The sequence below is a fragment of the Pundamilia nyererei genome, unplaced genomic scaffold, assembly GCF_000239375.1.
Source record: "Pundamilia nyererei isolate P.nyererei 1_Seehausen unplaced genomic scaffold, PunNye1.0 scaffold00226, whole genome shotgun sequence".
In the NCBI taxonomy this organism is placed as follows: domain Eukaryota; kingdom Metazoa; phylum Chordata; class Actinopteri; order Cichliformes; family Cichlidae; genus Pundamilia; species Pundamilia nyererei.
This window is the reverse complement of record NW_005187627.1, coordinates 480,014-507,338: the sequence shown is the minus strand read 5'-3', so window position 1 is coordinate 507,338 and position 27,325 is coordinate 480,014. Positions and strand designations below refer to the sequence as shown.

The following is a 27,325-nucleotide window of genomic DNA, read 5'->3' as shown; positions in this document are numbered from 1 at the left end:
TTCAGTCAAAGCAGAATGCTTCTCTTCTTTTCGTTACAGGGTGCTTCTACACTGAGCTTCTACATTTCCCTAACTAGACTCCAGTCTGAGTCTATATACAGTATTTACACAGTGAGGTCTTCATCAATTAATCATCAATCCACTCATCTATTTCATGACTGTTTTTTCATGTTTTGCCTATTCTGCTCATAGCTGCATGCCTGGTTGCCAAGCAGAGTTCATTCATACTTAGAGGTATGTTAAGCATTTCCAATTCATCTATTCATTTGTATTATATCTAGTACCTATAGTGAGGGCACTTCATCCATTATATCTTTTATTAAATATAAAGTAATATGAGATGCAAAAGCATGACTGTGGCAAAGACCAAAATCTAGATGAATGCAGAAAAAGCACCTGTTGCTGCACATACATTTGTAAATTACTAATGATGAATGCATAGAACATTTCCTCTCTAAATCATATATTAGTCTTACATTTGCATATCCCATTTGCAGATCATACAGCAGCTTTACATTCTGAATCCATTGAGTGGAAAAAGATTTGACCTGAGGCTTGCAGTGCATCCATAAGGCTCATAAAGAAAACATTATCTCTAAGAGAACATGAAGTTCCAGTGCTTTAACTGAAAAGATGTGTTCACATGTTAACGCAGTCTGGTTTTTTTGAGGCGTTTCAAGGCAGTTATGCTGCAAAATATTATTGTAACCACCCATTATTAATGGATATTATTCAAAAATTATTTCAAAATATATTTTCGCTAGAGTATATCAATTGAAGCTACACATTTCAAATACACACTTCTTCTTCTTGAGGTCAGGCCCCATGGTTTGTAAGCATTCACTCTGCTGAAGTATCCTTGAGCAAAGCAGTTAACAGCTGCTAGCTTATATTCTCTGTGTTACCCTGGACTCTGACAGTGTTGAGTGAAAATTATTTTTCTATAAAATATAAGCCAAAGAAATCTAAAACATTATTGTACACTAAGCACTAGTGGTGCAACGGATCAAAAATCTCACGGTTCGGATCGGATCACGGTTTTAAGTCATGGATTGGATCAATTTTCGGATCAGCAAAAAAAGAAAAAGACAAAAATGTAACATTTACTTATTCACTTGTTAAGGTATTTTTTGCCTGTTAAAAACAATCAACTCAAGACTCATTCCACGCAATTATTAAAAATAATTGATGATACAATATAGGGCAGTGTAGGGCTTTGTATCTACCACTCAATTCAATTTTATTTATAAAGCGGCAAATCACAACAACAGTCGCCTCAAGGCGCTTTATATTGTAAGGTAGAGCCTACAATAATACATACCGCTCATTATATTGCACTCCGCTGTGATACAATGAACTGTCACGGTCACGTAGCTTTCCGTTGACCTGGAGGTCCACCCATTTGTAGAAGTTAGAGCAACAGAAGATGCCTGGTACAGTTCAGCCATAACTTAAATCTTTTCCTGCTCATACATGCTTGGAACGATCTTGCCACTAAAGTGGGATATCATAGTGTGGCTCAAGCACGTTCATCATAGTTTAAGTTTACTTTTTATCCACCTGGGTCTGGGTGCAGTTCCCCCCTCCAGGGCGGGGGCACCTAGACCCGGTTTGTAGAGTACGCTTGGGGAGTGTGATCGTGTGTACAACGTCTCTTTATGTCTGTCTCCACGTTGGTTGAGTGTGGAGTAAGTGCATATGAGAGCATGAGGGTGGGAATGGATGTTTGTATCTGTGTGTGCCTGTATGTGTGTGTCTATATGTCAGGTTGGGTGTCAGGCGCCACCTCTCTGGGGACATCTCAGGCCCTCCAAGGTTTGGAGGCCTATCTCCCCCTACCACCACTTCCCCTGCCAGTGGCGGTCCCCCTCGGACATCGGTGCGTTGGTGGTTCTTTGTGTCCGGGGGTGGGCGTCCAGGTACACACTGGCTCACTCCTTGGCGGTTGCTTATCGGGGCCGGGAGCCTGGGGCTCGCTTGGGCCACTTCGGAGGTGGGGTGCCCCCGGCCTCTCGGCCTGGGGCTCGGTCACTCAGGCGCGGCTGGCTGCCGGCGGAGCTCACGGGCGCGTCACTGCAACTCCCCCTGGCTTCTGCTCCGCGGCTGCTGGGTGAGCCCTCATCTGGGACTCTCCTCAGCTCTTTCTGGGACAGTGGCGCGGCTGCCCCTCTGTTGGTCTTCCTTGGTCTCTTGTGTTCTGGGGGCCTCTGGATGTCTGGAGTTTTGATCTCCTCCATACCTGCTTCATGCCCTGAAGGACGGGGCTGTGGCCCCCCCACACCCTCTAGCAGATCATTACATGGAGAAACCTTTTAAAAAACAAAAAACAAGCGCGTCCATGCTCACAGGTGTACACACGGGTGATCACACCCACAAACTACACCCTTTTTGGCTCCTACCTCAAAGCACACTGTGTTCTGTTGATCTTATGTGCTGCACAATAATGTTTAATATTTAGTATTTACTGTCATATTCCCATATATCATTGTGATGTTGTTTATTCTATTACTCTTGTTCTCTTCTGCTTGCTTTCTTTTTTCTTTCTCAGCAGGTGATCCAGGTGATTGATATATGCATTTTTTTTCTCTGCCCGTTCTGTTGGTTTTTGTCTTTTGCCCTTCTCCCCCGTCCCTCTTCTCAGCTGTTTCTCTTTCCCTCTTTCTTTCTCCCCTTCTTTCCCCCAGTCAAGTCTGTCCCGTATTCAGTAAGTGAAAATAAAATAAACAATAAAAGGTGAATCAAATGGACCATTACGGCAAGGCTGGGATGGTCAATTTGGTAAAGTAAATCCGTTGGGCATCTTTCTTTGCCTTTAGACAACAATTCTGATGGCAAAAGAGCCAAACGGGACAGGCAAAAAAAAATAAAAATATAAATAAAAAATTAGTCAACTTTTTATCTGATTGCCTGCCTCTCCGAACCATGTGTGTGGGGTTTCTCTGCTCACAGTCAAAGCTGGGTGACTGACATTATATTAGGAAAACCTAATAAGAACAAAATTAGCAGCTCTGACTTGGCCTTTTGATAAAGTTGCACATCACCCCAGTCAGCATTAGCTGAGAGTGTTTCATTTGCCGAACAAAGAGTCTTAACGTTAGATTAACTGGTGATTCTGGTTTGGCTATAGGTAGGTGTTTCTCTCTCTGTTAGTCCTGCAACAGACTGGTGAACTGTCCATGGTGTACCCTACCTCTTGCCCCATAGGAGCTGGGACATCATCCTCATCCTAGATGCTGGTTATTTGGTTAGAAGTGAAAACATACTCTTTGAACATATAATACGTGTTTTAGCTAAAGGTTCAAACAGCTGGGGCTTATGGAAGATGAAACAAGTTTCCTTAATGGGGAAAAAAACCCAGGAATATTTTCTTTATATTATAAATTACATGTCTGCTACACTGATCATTAACTGGTGCAGACTTTTTGACAAGACCTCATTTACAAAAGTCACAGTTTTATACAACTGAGCTGTAAGCGCCTGCACTTTTTACTAAACCTTTTATATTCTAATTAGGTAGCTATGCTGTAAGTTAGCACTTCTGATAAAATCTCAGTCTTTGGACAAGGAAAATTAATTTTGTTAATTAATGTTAATGGAAATTTACCAAAAAAGAAAACGTTTTTGGTGATAAATCGCATCTGTTATCCCCTCAGACCATCTGTAGTCTGTTGTAATGTAAGATGTGCTGTGTTAGAAATGTGTTCCAACAATAAGGAGGGACAGTAGAGTTGCTCAGTATATGACAGAAAGATAAATATAATCTGTGATTTCATGCACATATACTGTATGCTTAGTGTGCCAGTTTTGCACACTGACTTTACTTCATCATTTGAGCAGTTCTTATTGGGAAAAGAACAGTAAAGCAGTTACACAAGCAAAGGCTGAACTTTCTTTAACCTTTCTCCACTTGATTGCTTAGACCATAGAAAAATAAAATGAGGACCATAGTGGACTACGCGGCCTCAAAGAGCCCTCAGGAGGGTTTAAAATACTTTTAAAATTAAACATTGTCTGCAGACATTCATTAAAATGAGAGCAATGTCAAAAGAACAAGGCAACTGATGTGACTCAAAGACTGAAAAGGTTGTTTTCAGAGTGTCAGGTTGGCTTCAAAGAGACATACGTTTAAAAAACGGTTAGTGAGAAGGTTTAAATGAGAAGAAAAAATATTCTCCTTCCCAAAAATGAAGAATACAGAAAGTATTCCACTTAGAACTATGAACCAACTTCTCAGATAAATGGCACCATAGTTTAAAAATACCGAACATCCACATGGAGCCTTTTATTCCTACTTTCGGCAACTCAGGATGCCACTGGGGAAAGTATCTGCAGGTATTTTCCTCAATGCTTCATCTTCTTCACTCTCTGTGGTCTGGTGAACCCCTAAGGTGCGCAAAAGTAGTCGTATGTCAGGCAATTTTCCGACAGACTTTGTGAAACTACCAGGTAGAAATGAACAACATCTTCTGGAACAACATTTAAACTGAGGTTAAACTGAAAACTGAACTTTTCTGTTCTCATAACAAGGAATAATTTGCTTGCATTGTTTCTTTTATTCCTCATCCAATCTTCAAACATACAGATAATTCTTTATTCTATAAGTTTGTGCCTGTAGGTCAGCTGCAAGCTCTGCAGAAGTTCTGCAAAGTAAAGGCAAGATACGGCCACCTTCTTCACTTGGGAACGTCAGCATATTCTAATTATGTTAGCCCGCTCTGCCTAGTTGCATGGCCTTGCTTTCCAATGAGTCACTGTTAATCCCATTTTTTGCTACTTAAATATATATATAAAAAATCGGTCTCTAGCATGCAGCCTGAAAAATAGCAGGGGACCTGCGCTCAATATCTTTGTCCAATAGTATTGTAATTGTGTGGGGCTAAGGTGGCGGGAGCACAGCGCCTTGGTTTGGATATTGCCTGGTTAGATTTCCCTTGAGTCTGATGCAGTGTAAGTAGTCTCTCAAGGTCTCTCTTGCTCACATGTGTCTGTCCCCTCCTCTCTATTTAACTGTCTCTCTGCCTCCGTCTGGCTGTCGCACCCACTGCGCCATGGGAGAGAAAAAAAGCATGTCCCACCTCTCTGTCACAAAGCAAAAGGAAGAGAGACAGTAGCACAAAACAAAAAAAGTGTGAAACCATGTGAAGGTACTGATTTGACTTTAGTAATCTGGTTCATGGACAGCTCTGTAACCGGTTTAATCACTCACTTCCCACACCTTGATATCTCCCCTCTTTTTGCCTTTTTGCCACTGGGTTTCTCTTCTTGTCTTGGCCTCTTTACTTTTCTCCCTCTCTGACTCTGTTCATTTACACTTGGCAGGAGAGCGAACGGATGGCCCTTAATTCTTCTGCTGCAGCCTGGACGAGCTGGCTGGAGACACAGGGCCATTTTGAGAAATAGGATTAAGGGGGAAAAAGTTCAAAAGTACAAGAGGGGAATAGGACAGCGAGTGACAGCGAGAGGGAGAAAGCCGAGGAAGGGGATTATGAAAAAGAGATGGAATGCGTGGGAAGTCTGACACGTCATCTCGTGTTCTCTCGCAGAAGGTGAAAAATGTTGTGTAAAGATGGGAGAGTGTGACAGACTGGCTTTAAGTCCCTGCGCTGCACTGCCTGTGCTGCAAATATGGAGGTGATGAATAAGGCAGCGTTGTTGGCTGCTAGTCAGAATTAAACTATGCAGTTGGAAACTTTAATTTTGACACAGGCCACATATTTGGTAAGCCCAACTTTTGATTGGCTAATGCATCTTAATAGCTTTAGAGGTATAAAAGGTTGGGTGATGTTTGTAGTTTGAGAAAGACAATGTATATGTGTGTGTGTGTGTGTATAAATGATGACCTCTTGTCGTAAAATGGTTCACTGCGATGAACTTTGAAGCATCTGTCTGACATTTTCCCAGCGTTCCCATGTGATGGTAAACAAGAATGGATAGCATCCAGGGCTGAACATAATAACAGCAGATGACTGCCATCTTTCTCGGTGGCGTGTGAGAGATGTGCGTTTCCGTTGCTCAATTTGTCAAACGATCGCATTCCCATTCTGGTAAAAATGACTAAAAATAGTTCAGTTCAAGTCATCAATAACATTAAAAACTCAGTGACAAAAAGTGAAAATGAGGAAATATGATTAAAGCCCGACAGCTTCATTAAAAACAATCATTCAAGTCTACATCCATCCAGTGGTGCAGATGAATGTACAGAGGAGCATCTGTGTTGTTTAATATGTAAACGTTTGAAATGTGGCTATTAGAAACAACATCATCCGTCAGTTATTGTTTCAGTGTTTGAAATTCAGTCTGATATTACAGAGGATTATGTTTTTCTTTTTTCTGCTCTTCTCCAGAGCTTTTAACAAGGTGGGAGTAAAGCAAACCGCTTTCCTCCACCTCCCACTCTCTTCTCCTACATTACTTTCCTTCCTTTTGAGACAAATAACCAGATTAATATTTTAGAATAAAGAAAATCTAACAATGTTGATATGAAAACTTATTTTATGTTTAATTATTCTGTGACAATAAATCCGTATAGAATTAGCGATGCTTACAGGATCCGTGAGGCGGGTGGGCAAGACCTTCATCACCTCTCATATTCCAGTGGACCAGCAAATGTGGGTGCAGCTGGGCAATGATAATATCCCATGTAGCCACAATCATTAGATAAGCAATTGCACTTACACAGCACATTTTAATTTTGAATTACAATAAACCCGCCTGTAAGTCTCACCTTTTAATAACCTGGGAAATTATGAGTGAGAGAATCATAACCAGCTTTTCAGTCCAACACCTTAATTACACCAGCCTTGCTTTTCCATCATCTGTCAGAGACACTACCAGAGGGCACACACACACACACACTCACAGACGATGTAAAATGTAATTGTGAGGCACTAGATTGGACTCAGCAGACGTGTTTAAAATGTGTAAGAATAGTATCATGTGGTTGAATGCAGGGTCTCTGTTTAGCTGATTTAAATATCCTTTAATTGGGGTCTATGTGGAAATCTGTGTAGCTGTCTTTGACCCCCATAAGGCAGTACTTCTGGACAAAGGGTTTAGGGAAGAAGGAGTCGTCTGGCCAGTGCGCCCCAGGGTGGCTGTGGCTACAATGTAGCTTGCCATCACCAGTGTGTGAATGTGTGCGTGAATGGGTGGATGACTGGATATGTAAAGCGCTTTGGGGTCCTTAGGGACTAGAAAAGCGCTATATAAATACAGGCCATTTACCATTTACCATTTAATTTACAGCCAACTGTTAGGAACAGGACATTTATAAGTATAAATTTCATGAGCATCACCACTACAGCCTCAAACCAGCACTGTGGCAACAAATCTTGAAGCACGTTACATTTAGAAATGCATGAAACAGAAGATCAGCACGGAGCACAGATAATGTGTTTCCAAGCCTGGGAAAGAAAACGTGTATTTTGTTCATGTTTTTCACCAAAATATGACCAAAATAGTTTTTGTGAAAATCTGTGAACAAATCAAATCAAATCAAATCAAATCAAATCAAATCACTTTTATTGTCACATCGCATGTGCAGGCACACTGGCACAGCACATGCGAGTGAAATTCTTGTGTGCGAGCCCCACAAGCAACAGAAATGTGCAAACACAACAACACAAACCAGCAAATACAAAAATAAAATGACAGTGTTATTCTGTAGCAGTCGTTTAAGAAGTTTCCACTTGGTAACGATATTAAGTGCACTGCAGCAGGAACTGTTCAAAGCCATTTTTAAAGCTCACAGGAGGAAGCATATGGATGTCACTTACTTCTTTTACAGATAAATACCCTTTGTGCAAATGTGCAGGTTCTTGCATTAATTTGAGAGAAAACAGGATTAGAGCCAGGCACCACTCCCACACTGACAATCTTTAAGGGCCGCTATCAAATGATAGATTCATTGTTATTATTGTTGTTGTAAATACATGGTTTGCAAAAGAATTTTGGAAATAACGTGCAATATGCTTCATTATGGCTGAGGGGTACATAAAACGAGGATTAGCTATGAAATGTAGCCAGTTTTTATTTATTCAGAAAATACAAAACTAAATATAAACTTAGACAAAATGTGAAATTTTTATATCCTCACTGAGAGGAAACCAGGTCAGCAATCTAAGATTAACATTCTTATTCAGAAAAACTGAAAGCCTACTCCTGTGGGTCCACTTCCCCCCTCCCACAAAAAAACCCAAACCGATGCACAGATAAACAATGCACTCAACAAAGCAAACGGTGACTCACTCACACCCACATGTCAGTTACCTTCGCGCAGTTCATGTGACGGGGCGGCATCGTTGCTTCAGAGGAACCTTTTACTCTGCAAGGGTTAGCGAGTGTGATGTAGGTGTAAAAACAGATGATGCTGCACCAGTGAAGTTTGTGTCAAACACTTAGCAAACAGAGCATCTTGTGTGCCAGTCAATATGAAACTTGCACAGGTCAAACCGATGTCGGGTTTATGCAATCTCAGCCTGTGCTGCTAATTCCCATAAAAGCTGGATAGAGCATCTCTTCAGGGTACCAGGAAGCAATGTGTGATGTCTAACAGATGGATGAAAGTCACCATGCCCTTCTTTGTGTTTTCCCGCCCATGCAAAAAATTCAAAGTTGCAATGCCCTGTAACTTCTGTCACACTGATAATGCTAAGCCTGTTCTGGTTTCCACAGTAGTCTATTTAATAATGATGATGTCCTCTCTTTGTGCGGTCAGTGCAACTCACATATTATTGATGTAGTCAACACAAAAAAACCAGAATGCCCCCGAAAGATCACATAGCAGTTATGGCCTGAGAAAAGCTGCATATTTTCTACTGCAAAGTGTTTGTTAGAGTTAAATAGACAGTGCTGAAATTAAAGGAACTTACATGAGAACTACTTTCAAGTTATAATAGTTAATAATAGGCAAAGAAAAAGCAAAACCAAGAGTTATTATGAATGTTTTCAGCCTCCAGGGTCAAATCAGACTGATGGGGAAAAAAAAGGAAAAAACGTGCATTTGCCCTAATATTTCAACTGATGATTTAATGTGTGCATAATGAAAAATAATATATCCCCCATAAATATCTGCTGGGTAGATTTGGTGTCATGCGCCCCAAGTGTGCAGTGTATCATGATATTGCCGTGCCAGGGCAGTAAATGGCTGGCATAGCAGAGCATGGCCTGCCTCATTCTGCGTCTTATGGTTTCTCCGCGCCCATTTTATAGTGGCAGCACTTAAAACAGTGACGTGCTATAATTCTGCACTTTCTGCAGCCAAACGCTATAACACTGTGTAGAAAAGGTGGAGGTGGAGATGGGGTTGAGCAAAGCACAGAGGGGAGGAAAACTGTATAAAGAATGAGGGAACGGGCGCAAAGGGTGTGTATGTGTATGCATGCATACACGTGTGCTGTACATTTGTTTTACATCCAAACGCCTTTGTTATAAGCTCACTGCCCGAGGCGGAACAAATGACTGTAAATGGAACTATTAGTGAAACACGGAGGGTGAAAGGAGGAATTCAAATTAAAGTGTTTTCGCTAGCCACTTGCTTTCCTTCAATCTGCATAATTACGGTTAGGACACCAAGCACTTGTGTATGCATGTGTGTGTACATTTGTACATTCAACCAGGCATTAGGGGTCACAGAGGTTTCCTTTGATTTGCCAAGGTTATGAACACCAAGCATGTTTCCTTTCATTATCACCACAGGAGCTGTTTTAATTACAAAGGAGGGAAAGCTGATGTGGAAGCCATTCTTTCATGTTTAGTGCCTTCATCGTCCAGCTGCGCACAGATTCACAATCAATATAAAACAATGATGATATTTAAGTTAGAAATGACACCTGTGCTAAAATTAGAGGTTTGTATCAGCTCAATAAAAAAAAAAAATCATTACATAAATGCATGAACGTGGATTCAGAGTGCTGTGAAAAAGTATTTGCCCCCTTCCTGATTTCTCTTTTTACTGTTATTATTCTGTTTTTTGTTGGATTTCCTTTATTAAGGGAGAAAAAGCTGTCCAAACCAAGCCCGATGTGAAAAACCATAAATTAACTGTCATTAATCAAAAGTTTTGGAAAGCTGAGTTTAGTTAGTTCATCCCTGAATGCCGCAGAAATGTGGTGAGGTCATTTTAAATAAATTATTGGAATTAAAGTTAAAATGATGCTGTTTCTTGTTTCAGGAACTGCGTCTGAACTACGATGTCTCACCACTATGTCACAATGTGTCAGAGTAATGGAAGAAACTTGAGGTAGGTGGTAAAACAGGAAAACAGACACATTTTTTCTATCTGATTTAAATGTTGACTTTCAGCTTTAATTCCAAGGGTTTGACAAAAATATTGAAACTGTTTAGAAATTACAGCCATTATTGTACACACTCCCCTATTTTTAAAGTTTTAAAACTAATTGGATGGTTGACTGACAAGCAGTTTCATGGCTAGCTGAGGCCCGTTTCCTTGTTCTTTCATGACAAGCTGGTGTAATAAAACTGTCATCCATATTGATCCTAAGTGTAGAACTTGCATTGGGTAGCTGTTCACTGGAACTCTTAATGAGGTCCAAAGAGATGAGGCCATCATTAGAGTGAAAAACTAAATAAACTTATCAGAGAAACAACAAAAAAATTTAACATTCTAAAAAAGAAGGAACGCACTGACCAACTCATCAAAGCTGAAAGTTCACGGATGACACCTAAAGTGAACAATGACATAATCATTAACATGGTTAAGAAAAAAAAAAACTTCACAACATCTAACGAAGAAGTAAAAAAACCTCCAAAACAGGCAGGTGTATTATTATCATGGTCTAAAATCAGCAGATGTGTAAATACAATTTACAACAAGGTGCAAACCACTCAAGAAGACGGAGGCCAGATTAGATTTAGCCTCTAAAAGAGGCTGCACAGCTCTGGAATAAAATTCTTTGGACAGATGAAACCAAAGTTAACTCGACTGATGGGAGGAGAAAAGCATACCGCATCATCGGTCAAACATGGAAGAGGCAATGTTATGACATGGGCATGTATGGCTTCCAGGGTCTAGCGTTTGTTGACGACATGACTGCTGATAGAAGGAGCAGTTATTAAGTCTACACAGTTAAAACGCTCAGATTCAGCCAAATGTTGCAAAACGGGTTTAACTGCGCTTCCTAGTGCAAATGGATAATGACCCGAAGCAAACTGCAAAAGTAACCCAACAGTTTCTCAAGGTAAAGACATAGGATACATAGCCAAGATAGTCACCTGATATCAACCCAACAAAGCATGCTTTTCAGTTACTGAAGATAGAACTGAAGGCCGAGAGAAGCTGCTGCAACAAAAGTCTGGCAGTCACAGACTATGAAGAATCTTCATCCAAGTATTATGGCCAATACTTATTTTTAAAATGACGTTAGTTTGTCCAGTTAACTTTGAATGCAGGATTATGAATAGTAATGGGTATAATTCTTAAACCAGTGATGTGATACTTTTTGTACAGGATCAATTTTCTATTGTATAAAAGATGCAATGTTCTCTTCTCCCTCGCTTCTCTTTCACCTCAAATACGTGGGGCTGATGGCTGGCCCCTCCATGAGTCTGGTTCAGCCAGAGGTCTCATCCAGTTAAAAAGGGAGTTTTTCCTCTTCGAGTTACCTAGGGGATCATCTCATCTCCAAGTCGTCTATCTATGTTTTATGCTTTACCTTATAATACTTGCCTTGAGATGATTATCATTGCCATTTCATGGTATATGAAAAACTGAATATAAACGTTTGAACCTGTAAATGGATCACAGTTCTGCAGTGAAGCTACCATTTGTCATCTGATTATTTAGCTTAACTCTGACAAACTTTAGCCATGTATTTTCATCTTCGGAGAGTGACACAGATCTCCAAAGATCTATGTGTTTTAATGCAGACAGAGTTTACGGTATACACCTAGCACGGCGTCACAGCTCGAGTTGTGCTGCTGCTTAGCATCATTGTGCTTGTCAGTAAGAAGAAAAAAAAAGGTACAGCACTCGCAGAGTAAACTTATTATTTATTGTTTCCTAATGCACAGGAATGCAGCCGCAGGTATGAGATGACTGAAACAATAAATCAAGGTGCCAGCCAGCAGTGGGAAATACTAGGTGTCCCTCATTAATTGAAGCAGTAGCAGCGGCTGGCAGACTGGCTGCACTGGGGCGAGGCCATCCTCGGGTCAGTCTGGACGATAATCAAAAACTATGATTGTATCAGCAATGCCCCTGAAGCACGGTGACTGGCAGGAGGCAAAGGAACACCGAACAGTATCAGGCACAAAATGCAGAAGATTCACTGACAGAAACACTGAGAAAGACAAAAAATACATAAATAGAGAGAAAAAAGGGAATAAAGTAAAGAGAAAACAGCTTTAAGAAATCACAGACCTCCAGTGGGGCAGATGATAAAAGATGTGAAACGCTGATGTGTACACAGAAAGTGTGAAGAGAAAAGAGTGAGCGACAAGGAGTTTGGCATTCATAGCTGGTGTATGAAAGAGCAATGGGGGCGAAAGGTTGGGGGGGTGGAGGAAGATCAATCATGTGGAATAGCAAAAAGACCTTTCAACAAACTGGCTTTAATCTTCTGACAATGAAACAAACTGGTCTTGATTTGAAACGTCTTCCTGGGGCGCGAGGGCCCCCGCTTCTAATAGCTCCCCTCTGTGAACAAGCTAAATCTTCAGCGGAGGGCAAGTTCAGCCCAGAACTCGTCTCTTGCTGCACGTACATAACACAGCAGAGGCATGGGAAAGCAAGAAGAAAACCCTACCTGTTCCAAAGAGAGCTTAGTGGGAACATGACCATTTATAAGCAGGGCACTTATTGCTCATATTACTCATGTAGCACCTAAGACACCAAAGTGAAATCAACATAGAGAAAAAAAGATTACATAATGAGAGAGTTCTAAAAAAGCCTCATTTATATTTCATCCCTTAGGCAACCTTTCCTCTAAATATTTATTAAGTAATTAAAATAAAAGTTAAAAGCATCTGAAGCTTTAAGTCCTCTGGTGGTGTTGTGGATAAAAAGCTCGCTTACAGTTAGTTCTTTTGAAAATTCTAAGCTTAAACCAATGCCATCTAAAACATATCTGAGGAGTAAAGTACTCTGAAAAAGGGAGCCAGCTATCATGGGATCAATTAATGCTTTGCTTTAACGCTAATGGTGCCAGTGGCCACCTTCTACCAATATAATATATACATATATACCCAGAATTGTGGCTGGGTTGTAGGGGGACAATTACTTATTACACTCAATGACTCAAAATCAATTTATAACTTTTCTATAATGTGTTTTTGGGGTTTTTTGGTGATATTCTGTCTTTCATTATTCAACGAGAAATTACGATAAAAATTGAGACTGCCATCTACAATCCAGTTTTTAGATCCCTTCCCAGACGCCTTAATGCCCACTCATATCCTGGACCTTTTGACCTCAGGAAATCACATGATAGGGTGGGGCTAGGTTTCACAATGAGTTCACCTGAAACCATTGCTACACCCGTTTTCACACCTTGGCTTATGTGATTAAGTAGAGGATTAATAGGGGGTCCATGTCCCTCTTGGGAGACACTCTTATAGGGCTTGAATCTGGGACTGTCCACCATTTGAGCTTAGAACTGAAGAAGCTTCTCAGATGAAAGGTGAAAGGATTCAAGCAACTTAAAGAAGTCCAGATGCTTTTCTCTCCAAGCTCCTTAGACTACAATGACCTGGATAACTGAGAACCTTCACAGACATGTTCCTTTATAAGTAAGCAAACTTCTAAATTTAGCGAGTGAAATAATTATCGTCTCCACTGTACATAAATAAAGTCATCAATAGTTTAGGAGTTTCTTTTCTGTTATAAACCTTAATATTGGACAAATTAAGATGTTTAAATGATGAAATGCTAAAGGACCCTGCAGGCAACTTTCATGCAAATCATGCCACTTAAAAAAATACATGCACAAACTAACATTAGCAACTCTGTGATGAAATAAAGTTTATATTTTATACAGTGACACACTCACTGTATGAATAAAATCAGATGATATCCCTTTTAGTTGTTTTGTACTTAGTGTTGCTCGTCTGTACCATTTGCTGCAGACCTTATGGGTCTTTAAGGGTCCAAGCAGCAAAGCTATTGTAATTTTTTATTTTCTTTCTCTTCTTCTCCTCCCTTATGTTCTCTTTTATGTCCTTGCATTGTGTTTGTGAGCATGAAACTTAATCACATCGTCCCAAATTGGAATGTGTGATATTTAACACCCAAACTTATCTTTGGTTAGAATAGAAACACTTTGGCTGTTTTAAAGTTTAAAATCAAACTGTGAAAGACACCCCCAAAAATGAACATATGACATCATCGCCTCAGTTTATCAAAAGGTGTGCAGACAGCCAAGCCTCCCTGATAGCGTGGTTAGTAAACCACCTTCTCTGGCGATACAAATGATGCAAAGACCCAGGGTTTAAACCTTCTCACTAATAATACAGCAGTTTATGCATGTGGTTTACTTTCAAGCGTGCACTAAGATCATCAAATGCTAATAGTTCCAATTCCTGCATTCTGTTGGGATGCTGCTGATTGTTGCCTGTGGCAATTGCTTTCATCATGACCCAAAGTGCAGAAAATGTGCAGTGCACAGGATGGTGCATGTGATGATGTGCTCTGCATTTGGAAGTACAGCTTTCTAGACCTTCCATCAACAGGTAAAATGAAAACTATATATTTTTAAGTTTTAAAGTTTCCACTGAAACAAGTACACAATTACTTTTAATTACTCTGCTCAGAACAAAAAAAAAATGACAAGAGGGAAATAGATAGGCTGACATTTTGGCACGCAATCAAGCATGAAAAGACTAATGGCACCAATTAAAAGTGACGTAGGGTGGGCTGATCACTGTTTCTTACTAAAGGGTTTGATTTAAACTTTTTTTACTCTGCGTTTTAAAGTGGATTACTGTCACTTTTGTGGGGAAAAAGAAGAAGATCAAGTGAAGCATGGGTGCAACAGCAGTATGCATAAAATCTGTTCCTACAGAAACATATCAGATCACATGCATGCATGCTACGAGGCATTTGTACTGTACATTATGCATACTTTTAAAGAAATTGGTACAACACAATGCACATTTTCTGATTGCATTTATATTTCAAAGAATGCAAAAAAAAAGAAAAAAAGAAAAAGAGACCAAAGTCAAGTCGGGCATATTATAAAAGTTTGCTTATTCTTCCACGTGTCCTCCTCCCATTTTAGTAGTAATAGTTTGATAAATGACTGTCTTCTTTTCAGATAATGTCCAATTGCAAACAAGACCTTTTTAAAATACTTTTTGTCACTTTTGTTGTAATAACAATTTCAACCCAAAGTCATTAACAGCTTGCCATCAATCATCTCTGCCCCCAGAGTGAGAGATGTTACAATAATAATGGATGATCAGTTGTGATGCTGTACTCTTGCTAAGTACGCCGTCATAAATCCTTGATACACTAACCACGATGCTGTACTGGCGTAATATACATCATTTCCTTTTATGTACCTGCTCGTTGCACCCCATTTCCCTCCAAATGTCCTTGGTATCTCGCTTCCTTTTCACTTGACACCATTCTCTCGATCTCCTTTATGCCTGATGATTTTTCTTTGCATGTCTTTCAGTCTCAGCCCCGGCTTTGCTGTCTATAGACGTTTTCATAAATGCACCTCAGCTCTGAACTGTTCTAGACAAAACCTGACAAAGATGTATGTGGGAATGCAAATGTCAAACATAGCTGGAGCAGACATTAAAAACTCTTTAAGGTCCCAGTCACACAGTGACACACTAGAGACCAGACAGCAACCATCTGGCAACCACAGTTTCCGAGGGAAAAATGTTCATTCCATGACCTGTTGGCGAGCAGTTTCTGGAAGTTACTGCACCAACATACTCCTTGATTGATGGCGAATACTGATTTTTTTCATAGTGACCAGCTGGATGCTGACAGTTCTCTTAGCTTGCATGATCGAGGTCTAACCTGCCAGTTTCCCAGTACAAACACTGTGGGCTGTTTACAGTAGCTGTGCCCTAATGAGAATATCACAGGTAATAGTGCATTGAATTTACAGCAGAAGAGGGGGTGTCATGTGTGCTCAAACACATGGAAAGCAATGAGATGCAAGGTAGCAAGCTTTCCAACGATTCCAGCAAATACAACATGAGAACCTCCAACTTTAAAATATTTTAAATGAACATATAAAGCTCTAGATGGTCAGACCCCTGCTTATAGAGCAACTGAGACCTCATCATTGCAACTGACTTTTTAGCTTTACCCATAATTTTTCCTTCATTAGTTGGGCTGTTGTTTGCTTCAGTTTGCATGAATTGAAGTGTTGTATGTTAGTATGAATGTCTGACTATATTATTATTGTATGATTGTGAGTCTGTGTGCTAGAACGTGTTCACTCATCTTGGCTTTTATTTTCAAACTGTGAAGCATTTTGCAAGTCTCTGTGTTTTGAAAAGTGCTATGCAAATAAAGTTCATATGTTCATACAAATCTCCATACTAGAAACATTTTCAGTATTCCAAATATTTCAGCAGTACTTTGAAAAAGTTACTCTACTACCAGTATAAAGTGCTTAAACCAGAGCACAGGTAAATGGAATACACCTAAATAGCCCTTTCCTACCAAGCTGCTGCTAATGGACCCATTAACCCAAACAGCCATTTATGCTACATAATTTTAATTCAAGCATTGTTCTAATGCATTATGCGCTATCCTCTAAGTAGGCTGGAGACTTTCAACACTGCAGATCCATCTTATTAATAAATTATCACAATTAAAGTACCATGGAACAGAAATACATTAACACATTGTGGTGTCTGTTCTTATAAGGCATTAACCAATGGGCTTAACGCCACACTACCTCAAAGCTGCATAATGGTTGCCTGGACAAACAGTGGGCAAAACAGCTTCTTGAGTGCCATTTTCCTCTTCTCCATTACACATAGGCACAGTAAGTCTGGAGCCAGTACTTGGGCATGTTTATGGGTAATGGCTAGTCTCTGAGTAAAGTACGTGTCCTATAGCTATTGATCCAGGTTACTAAGATCATGAGCAAATGCTGGGAAGCTGAAGGCGTGTGCTCAGGAGTCTGGTCTGTCCACGCTGTCTGGGCTCCTGGATGTCCGGAGGTGGTCAGTGAGGCTGGAGGCAGCTGCAGACTAAGTGGAACCAGCCAATGCTGCCAGGCGACCAGTACGATGACTTCCTAATGGCTTCTCATTTTGCTTTAAACTAATGACTGCGGCTGTGCACAGTGAAACCTTACCCGCTACTTCTGGTTTAAAAAGGCATATAAAAGCAAACTATTGAGTGCTTGGGATTCATCATCTGTGGAGGTCATTTTATATAGAGTTCAGGTTGTGATTTCCCACCATCGTACAGTTTACAGAGTACTTCTGCAAGATGCACCAACTTCATTAAGTTTGCATAACTGCTGGCATCCAGACTCTGACAACATTTGGCCTTTGTGGTGCAAGGCCACATCTATACAAATGATATAATGATGGGTTAACTCTGTAAATTTTCCCTTACAGCAGTCACGTTACGGGGCAAAAACTACCATAATGCTTTCAAGCCTTACTGGACGTTCGGCAGCCCAGGACTCTCTGGAGACTCTGTCAAAAGTGCAGATCATATCATATGATGTCAGTGGACCTGTCAAAGCAATCTGTTTCCCTCTGCCATGGGTCAGATGGCAGGACACTGAGACACAGACAAGTGCACACACCACATTTGACAAGTGCTGATGCTGTTCCTCGGGCTATTCCACCTTTTCCACCCATTCTCTGTCTTCCTTTGGTTCTGGGTACATCTTTCTTTATTATCTCTCTTTATTCCTTTTCATTTTCTCTTGGTTTCATCCGTTTCCTCACATAATTTGGAATTCCAGCAGTGCCCTCTTTCCTTTAGCTTCATTAAGAGATCTGCACATGTTGTTCATACTTGGCTGCATCCTGCTCTGGTGTCCTTGTGAGCCGGAGTTGGAGGTAAGAGCGGGCTTGGTGCATTTATGCATCTCTTGCTTCACCGAGAGTAAAACTAGATGAAATGAGTTTTGCCTAACCTTGATTCTGCTCAGCTATCTGTGCTTTTTTCCTCACCCCCCAAAAAAAGAAGAAGAAAAAAAAGAAGAAAATAGCCAACTAGCAGTCCAGTTTGAAGCGCTTCGAGGGAGGTGAAAAGGGAAAGTATGTAATTGGGGCCCTGAAAAGGAAGATTTCACTGCATGCCAAAGAGAATTATAGCTTGAGGTTATAAGAAATACTCTGAGGAAAATAGGCTGCACTGGTTCTCTTTTTATTTATTTTTTTCTTTCTTCTTCTTTGCTTATTCCTATCAAAATACAACTGGGCACTACTTGCTGTGAGATCTCTGCTATACCTTGATTACACAACAGCCCGGTTGCTTTCCTAACAGGGGAGGCATTTACTCTCTGAGGTGTATTGCTATACAGTGGATGTCTGCCGCTGGGCTTTGTATCCCTGAGACCACTGCCATTAATGGCCAAGGTTAGGCTGCTGTCTGAATGGTGAAACCATTTGCTCCTAACTGACATTTCCCTTGTATGAGCTCAAAATGGCTTTTAATGTGGAGTCACCCAAGGCATCGAATTAATATTCAGAGAAGAGTAAAAATGAGTCTGCGAGACTTTATTAAGAGCGATATTGCCATACGCTCCATATATCTATATGAAAAAGGAAAAAACATGGCTCACTTTGTCAGACATAGGTATTCACTTTGTCTGCACTTTAATCACATCTTTCAGGCACCGCACCATAGATGGAGTCTCTGAGGGAGGAATCTGGGTGACAGGAAATTAAGGAAAATAATTAATTTGACCTTCGCTTGTGGCAGGAAAAAGAAAGGGAGAAAAGGCAAGCAAGCAAGAGAGAAAGCAAGATAGATAGATAGAAAGCAAGAAGAAAGAAAGAGATGGCATCAAGAGAGGTTTAAGGAGGAAGCGCCTCCACAGAGGGCAGAAGCCTGAGGAGAGAACTTGTATAATGAGAGCTCTCAGCTCTCCACACACTCTTGCAAGACATCTGATTTGCTAAAAAGCCCAAAGGAAGGACAGTAGTCACCCTGAGCTCCTTAACTCTTCAGAGTGAGTGGTTTCAATAAAGTCTTTGGAGCAAGGATATTTTGTTCACTTATGATGGCCAACGGGACACACAGATAACCTACGCTGCTGGCCATCCTTCACCAAAAGCCCTGGATGTGCTGAATTTGGCAGATCAAGGTCGCAGAATAAAGACGTTTTGTTCAGTTTTTAATTAAAAATGTTTACATTTGTACACAGTTTCACCTATGAAAATGTGCAAAACATCCAGAGTTAAATGCAGCAGACTTTGAAAAATGCAAGTATCATAAAAAGATGGACACTGCTCTGTGACTTTAAGAGTTAAAAGCATAAATGTCAGTTATTGTTTTTCGATGAATCTTGTTTTTGGCCTATGTACTTGGAATAAAAGTTAAAAACTTTTCAGGCTATTTTTATTTAGTTCTATTCGAACATAACTGGCAACAAAAATATGTTCAAATGTTTATAACTGCACTTTTAGAGTTGTTCGTAACTGCATGGTGATGATACAAAGCCTAGACTTCATGTATTAAATATTAAGGTTAGCCCATGTACAAGTAATTCCTGATTTCATTATAATTGACAGTTTTTGCTGCTCTAATATCTTTATTTTTTCATCGTTAACTCAGTTTCCCTGGGTCTTTTCCCATGTGTTACGAATAAATCTTCTTTTTTTTTGGTATTGGTATGGGTTTTATTTTGTTGTATTTATCCGCGACACCTCAAAGGCCGGTCTGTGTTGGACATAAACCGCACCGTGGCGCAAAAAAGGTTGGGGACTGCTGGTTTAATGTGGTCATCTTAGGCAGATGTCTTGCAAGCATGTGTGGAGTTCTTTCCTCTGTACTTAAGCCGAAATTTTATATATATTTGTACTTTTCTTGAGTTTTTTTGGACAACTTTTTACTTTTACTACCTACATTTTTAAACAAATATAAGTACTTTCTACTCCTTACATTTTGAAAACGGACTCGTTACTTTTGGTTCATTTAACGGGTCAAGAGGAGGAAGGGTGAAGGGAGTGACTGGTAATTTAAAATTAAATGTTTCTATCAGCTCAACAAACCGCAAGCACACACGTGCTGTTGCCAGCTAAAGGTTAAGCTGTCCGGTTAAGAAGGTGTCAGTGTTGGGGGAATAAATCATCATTTTTGTGTTCTCGTGTACTAATATCATTTTATTATATTAATACAGCAAACTCTTCAGCTACCTTTGTACAAAGACGGTTAGTAGAATTGTCCCTCAAGGAATTCCTTTTTACTTTGAGTACATTTCTGAGTTTGTACTTTTTCACTTTTACTTGAGTAAAAAAGTTGCTTCAGTACTTTAGTTTTTTTTTTTGTTTTTTTTTTTAACTCAGGCATCTGTACTTCTACTTTAGTAAAGAAAGTCTGTACTTTTTGCCACCTCTGATCTTAGGCTCACAGCACTAGTATTGAGCACAGCAGCCACAACCACCTGCTGAAATCATCGTGAAGGAGGGCAATAGGACAAAGGGAACTATAAAGGACAGTATAAGGTAAAGAAGGATTATTTTGAACTGTGACTCACATAGAGAGTCAAGAAAAACGAATGGACCTGGAAATTAGCACACAGGTCCAGGGGTACAGCTTGGAAGCAAAAAAATCTAAAAGATCTCTTAATCTTGTACATGATCACAGTGTCTTACCACTTCTGAGCCAACCTCACAGTGTTCCCACTTTGTGGTTGTAAGCATTAATGTTATTGATTTGACTGCTTGTTATCCCACAATCACTGGACTGTAAAATGATGCAGTAATTTACTAGAGGGGGAATATGTGAAATTTGTTTTATTTATGGTTAGTAAAGTGTCTCTAGTTACTTGGAATCTTCATTTCGGCACAGTGTGCGTGTCGAACAAGTTAAAAAAACATGGAAAAAAAGCTGGAGAGGGTATCCTGTTACTGAAGAGATTTCCTCTATAAATCCATGAAGCAGGGGGAGATCATTCATTAAGGGGCCTGAAGCAAAGGAAACATAGGTCTACTAAATCCCAACAGAAAAACTTTCTTCATTTACTGCCCCTGGGCCATAGTACTTTACAAAAGCTGTCAGACTGGGAAAGGAATAAGAAATTCAGGCCATAGTTTCAGCGATTTAAGCAAAGAAAAGAGACAGTAGCTCTTGTTATCTGGAAGGAATCAAAAACAGCACTAACATTAAGGGATGTCTAAGATTTATTTGTTTACTTACTTTTGAATGTTCGCGTGCATATATTATGTCACTGATAAAGTATGGGAGCTGAAACTACATTTAACATCTTTTTAAAAAGTGTTTTATACTGTTGATTCAAGCAAACAAACGTGTCAACAACCGAAGAACAAATGCCACGAATCCAGTGGACAATAACAGGCACAAGTGCACAAAGTGAAAGAAAGTGAAACTGTCAAGCAGCTATGTCCAATTTCTTCAAAGGTGTCCTCATCTTCTCTTTTAAATGAGTCTCTGTTACAGTAAATGAAGCATAAGCAGTGAGCCTGTGTCTACATTCACAGATTAGCACTATGTACTCAGAAAACCACTTTCATAGAGCTCTGTCAGCTGTGTAATTCAAGTTTCTTTTAAGAGCGATGATTTCACAAGCCAGTAATAGCATATTTACTGGCATAGGGCTGTTATTGAAAACTCTGAAATGGTTATAAGCATGAAATTGAATACAGAAGAAGAGTAAAATGAGATTTTTTTTAAGAGGAGAAAGACGATGGCTTAACAGCTTCCAATCTTTGTATTTGGAGTTAATTCGTGGAGATTCAGTGCACTCACTAGAGGGTTTTACACACAACTATCTGAATGGCTAAATGGCATTATAAAGAAAACAACCTAATTAATCATAACAATCTCATTCCCTCTTCCATTGTCTCAGAGTTTGACTTTTTAAGGTGTCAGAAGAGTTAATGTGAAGCCATAACTCACTTTAATTTGCTAGAGAAGGGCAGATATTTTTGTTTTTCATCCAGTCCTCCTCACTTTGCCTCAGACATGGACAGATCTTTTGATTCTCTCTTAATGCCCAAAGTATGTCAGGGGAAAATATCAAGGATTTATACCTTAGATGAAGACATTTACGTTAACATGAATAGATGGGAGTTGTTCGGTTGTTTTTGTGTAGATCCAACACGAACATTTAATAAACCCTCAAATAAAATGTGACACATAAAAGGAAAAGCAACCTCTGTTAACACAAAAACATATCTGCCCTCTTGGTTGGTAAGTCTGGTGCACTGATAAGTGCTTGCAGCTGGACTAGAAACAACTCTGATTGCAAACAGTCCTGCAAAGTCAAATCATTTATTCAGTAGATCTTTCTCAGAAGAACAAAGTTGGCTACAAAGTCTCACCAGAATGACACAATGCAAGAAATGCAACAGAAATGCATCAAACATGGTAGAGCCAATGTTATGCAATGGGATTGTTTCCCTGCTAGTGTTTATTGATGAGACTACAATTCATCCCACTGCTTTCATGAGCAAAGTTACTTTTGAGCTGCTGAAAATGGGGAACAACAGTTCATCTCTCAGAAGTGGCTGGAATTCCACAAATCCTCCAACAATGTTGCAATAAGTTCTACGCAACACATCCAAGAAATTACACCTCAAAGTTTTCATGACTACAACATCTGAAAAATCCCTTTTAAAAAAGCATCCATGGAAACAGTTGGTAAACCACAAGAAGATGAATGGCATCATGTCATCACAACTTTTTGGCAAAATGGTGTACAAACTGATACGTTGAATATTGAACTCTGTGCTAATCAGATAGCGTAAACTGGGGACAACTAAACAGAAAGAACACAATCGAGCAATTTATAATTATAATTCAGAGTAAATTCATTTATGCTCACTAGTTCTCAAGTAGTAATGTTTTGCTTTTATGAAACAGTGAAAGATGAATGTTACCATATTATTTTTAACTTAAGCAGATCTACTCTACATGTTTTTAGGCTCTGAGCATAATTTGCTATTAGGTACACAGCACTGACAAAGCAAGTAATATTACTTTCTTAAAGGTGGCAGTATTAACACATATTTACTTCATTTATAATTTAATGTGAATTGTTATTTACAGTTTATGCCTTGATTAATTTAAGATTAAATTGTTATTACATAACCAAAAAGGGACAAAAACCACATGAAGGCCTTTATGTATTTATCTGCAGTTTATATAACCTTTTGTTAACTGTCAGAAATTATAAATCTGGTCGTGGAAGCATATTTATACAGCATAGTTATACATTAAATGTGTGTGACAAGAGTGACAGCCTTAAATATATCATGAAATTAATTTCAGTGAATATTTGCAGGAAAAATATAACCAGAAATATAAATATAAAACTTCAGAATTACTATTAAATGCATTCAGCATGACAGTTTTTCTGGAGGTCTTGTTCATACTATTCTGGTATATCTGGCATCAGTTATTTGGCTTCTGAGGGGGGCAGCTCATAAAAATATGAGACAATCAGTGAAAATTTCTCCCCAAGTTACTAATTTGTGCATATTTTATACTAAGGAAAGATTTCATTACCACATATTACCATTATCAGGGTAAACCTACAATAAAAATGCTCTATATACTTTTTTCCTTCTGTTTAGGAGAGCAGCTGTTTCACAAGCATCACAAAAGCACTGCCAGGTCTATCATGACAAAGATAGTGTGTGGGAACAATGAAGCCAACACTACTTTCTCTGGTTTTCATGCCAGCCCCACTGAGGCTCACTGTGGGCAAACAAAAACACGTGAAGCCATTTCAAAATGTTTGTACTGGCCACGAATGTCAGTAGACATCGATAACTGGGTGGGTACTCCAAATATTATAACTGTTTTTTTTTTTTTAAACGAGGCTAAAAGTCATTTGTTAGAACTTTCTAATTAACAAAGGTGTTCATTTAATAATTTGAAATTCCCCTGCCACAAGGGGCAGGGGAATTTGCTCAGGTTTCCCAGTGCACAGTTTGTCAGGCAAGTGCTACTACAATAAAAAACAAAAACTCCAATAAAGGCTAGTCAGAGGTTAGAACCTGCAGGCATAAGAAGTCACTTGGATGCTTGACCAAACATTTTTCTACTAACCATATGCAGATGAACAGTATGGGACAGCCGTACCTGGATGTTCGAGCACTGTCTTTAATTTTTATATGATGAATTTACTTAATATGTCTTTCTTGTCATGGTTCTGGGTCGGTTCGACAGCATTTTGAGTTCTTAGGTTTTGTTTTTGAATGATCGTTTTGTTACTTTTGTGCCTCGTTGATTATTATTTAGAATTCTATGTTTCTGTTTGTTCATGTTTAAGGATTTGTTCTTCGGTTGTGTCTCATGTTCAGTATAGTTCAAGTTCCATGTGTTATATTCTGTCTGTCTCTCAGTGTTGAGTCTGCGTCTTTGTGTAGTGTTTTCTTGTTTCCTGTTTTATTGTGTAGGTCTGCGTCTCATGTGAGTGTGTTCAGTTTTACCTCCCTTGTCTCGTTAATCACTCCCAGCTGTGTCCCCCACCTGTGTGTAATCTCCCTGTGTTTCTCTGAGTGTATTTAAGTCGTGTCTTCTGTTGTTGTAGTCGCTGGTCCGTCTGTGTATCCATCGGATTTCATCCGTGTGTTCTCCCTGCTGTCAGTCATCACTTACCTCCGCCCATCCTTCTTCATGTTCGTGTCCTGGTTCGTGTTTTGTAGTTTAGTTGTTCCCAGTACAGATAGTCTGCAGTCCAGTTTGCCCTTTTTCTATTTTGTACTTTACTTTCAATAAACCACCTTCACAAGTGCCTGCGTTTGGATCCTACTTCAGTATCTCCACACGGCTCACTTCACTCGCTGTGACATTTCTATTTATGGTTTGTCCAGTCATTTGAACTGGTTGGAATGGATCTTACTGGAAAGCTAACAAAAACCAAAACTGGAAATCAGTATGTTTGCATGTTTATTGACTACATCACAAAATGACCACAGGTGTATCTGCTGAAGTCCAAATCAGCCATAGAAGTGACAAACTGCCTGATTACATTTCAATTAAACCTTAATCAGGATTTTTTTTTGTCATAATTCATGCATGAAAGGGTTAAAGTATTTTAAGTATCTTAATTTCAGCTAAAACATGAATCCTGGAGGTGACCAGTAGTTATAGGAAGGGCTTAATCATTGTAATGCCATTTTTTCTATTGATTATTGATGACATAAATAATTTTTATTATATTTTCAAAGATGGCTATGTCATCTCCTGTCCAAACAAAGTTTTTGATTTAATGATTATAATTTTTGAAAAGAGCTGTATATTGTTTTTCAGGTTACAGTTCAAACAGAACCATCATCCTGGTATTGATAACTCTGTGTGTGACATTTGTATGACTGGTATATGTTTTAACTCTTACTGTAATGCATTTCTATTTGCACTATGCTTAAAATTTTATTTTTGTAAAGAGACTAAAACCAGTGCATTTTATATATTATTGCAGCTCAGCAAAACGGTGAAATGTTGAATATATATTAGATTAAAAAAAAATATCAGTGTTTGCCTCATCATCTGCAAACAAACACTGTCAGAGACTTCTTTAAAATTGTCGGTGACCACCTAGGAACATGGGTTGACTATATTGATGCCGTGATATTTGGGGTTCGAACAAAAAAAAGAAAGAAAGAAAGAAGAAGAAGCAGATGACCACCAAGCACTCACTTTGGCAGGGAGGCTTGTTAACCATCCAAATTTCCCAAACAGTATATGGTTGTTGTTTTTATCTTTCTGTCTGTGACAAACTACTCGACAATCAAACACGATACATCTCAATAAGAATTCAAGCTTCCCGCAGAACTACTTCAATGCGTGCTATAGCACCACCATAACAACACCAACACAAGGAATGTTTTGATGAATAGAAAAGTTGTCTCCTTGTACATTAAGTACAATCAGAGACACTGATGTTAGTTTCTATATTCTTTTATCTGAAATATGTTTTGTTATATCCAAATTAGAGATTTCTGATTGAAGACAAAAATGCATGGAAAAGATGTCACAGAATATTGCAAAAGCTAAACAGTTGTTGCACAGGAAAAGACAAAAATCAGAATAAAATGGACGACAACTAATGTTGCCTTCAAAGTCAGTGACAAGGTTTACAGAGCCAACATAAGCACCCAGCAGAGGAAAGAAGGAAAGCAGGAAGCAAATTATTTAGGACCATATGTTATAACGGCTATCCCCAGTGCAGACCTTCAGGTTTGCACTGGGGTTATAATTTCAAAAGTAAACATCGACCATCTGAAGCTAAGTAAAGAACCCACACCAAGAGTGCCACAAACATCTGGGGACTATCATCTTCAGCCATGTCACCTCAACCTGAAGACCCATTACCAGCCACAGCCGGCCCACATTTAGTTCCTACACCACAACCACCATTACCTGATGCTGCTCACAATGTGCAAGCAACACCTGGCACATCAAAAGCTCAACGATAGCTGCTGCAGAAAGAAAAGATCAGAAGATCACGAAGTTCATCGTAATTTAAGATCTTAGGGCTCAAGCAGGCGTGGCCAGTGATTATTGGCATGAAAAACAAGAACGATGAAAATATGGATTAATCACAATCACAACAATATTATCATCACAATATTCCACAATATCGTAAATCCATATTTTACTAGCGCTGTGCACCTTTTCTGAGATACAAACTCTCTATAAATATTAATTAAGCTACAGTGTAAACCTTTGGTGTGACCACTTTTAGTACTCGACATAGTCTGACCTCTTAAAAAGGCTTTCTTGTGATTACTTTAAGTATTACACATGATTATCTTTTACTGTTCATTTACTGGATACATTGCTTATCTAATGTGAAGGACGCACTGTACACTATGCTGAGAAATGCAAAATTTCATATGAATCATAATCACTATATAGAAATACTATCTGTCTGCCAATTTATATAAAATCCATTGGCTAATTATTTTGTGTTCAGGTTATAAGGTAGTTATTAACATGCCACATTAGATCAAGCCAATGGAGTATGATGTCATTGTGGGAATAGTGAACGAACATCATCACTAGACCTTAGTGGTAAATAACAAATTCATTTTAAATATTCATTTAAATCATTTAACCAAGACAAATGCTTGTGGATACATGGATTTTTAAGGGAAACATTTCTTTATCATTTGTTCTTCTTCACTAGACTTTGAGGTCATACAGCCACAACAAAACAAGTCTCTGTAACTGGATCCA

At 39.2% G+C, this 27,325-nt stretch overlaps 1 protein-coding gene across 1 annotated transcript in view; it reads right to left on the bottom strand.

Moving 5' to 3' along the window:
- The window catches only part of samd12 (sterile alpha motif domain containing 12), a 125,199-nt gene that overhangs the window by 36,079 nt on the left and 61,795 nt on the right, over positions 1-27,325 (bottom strand). The gene's annotated exons all lie outside the window — the stretch shown is intronic.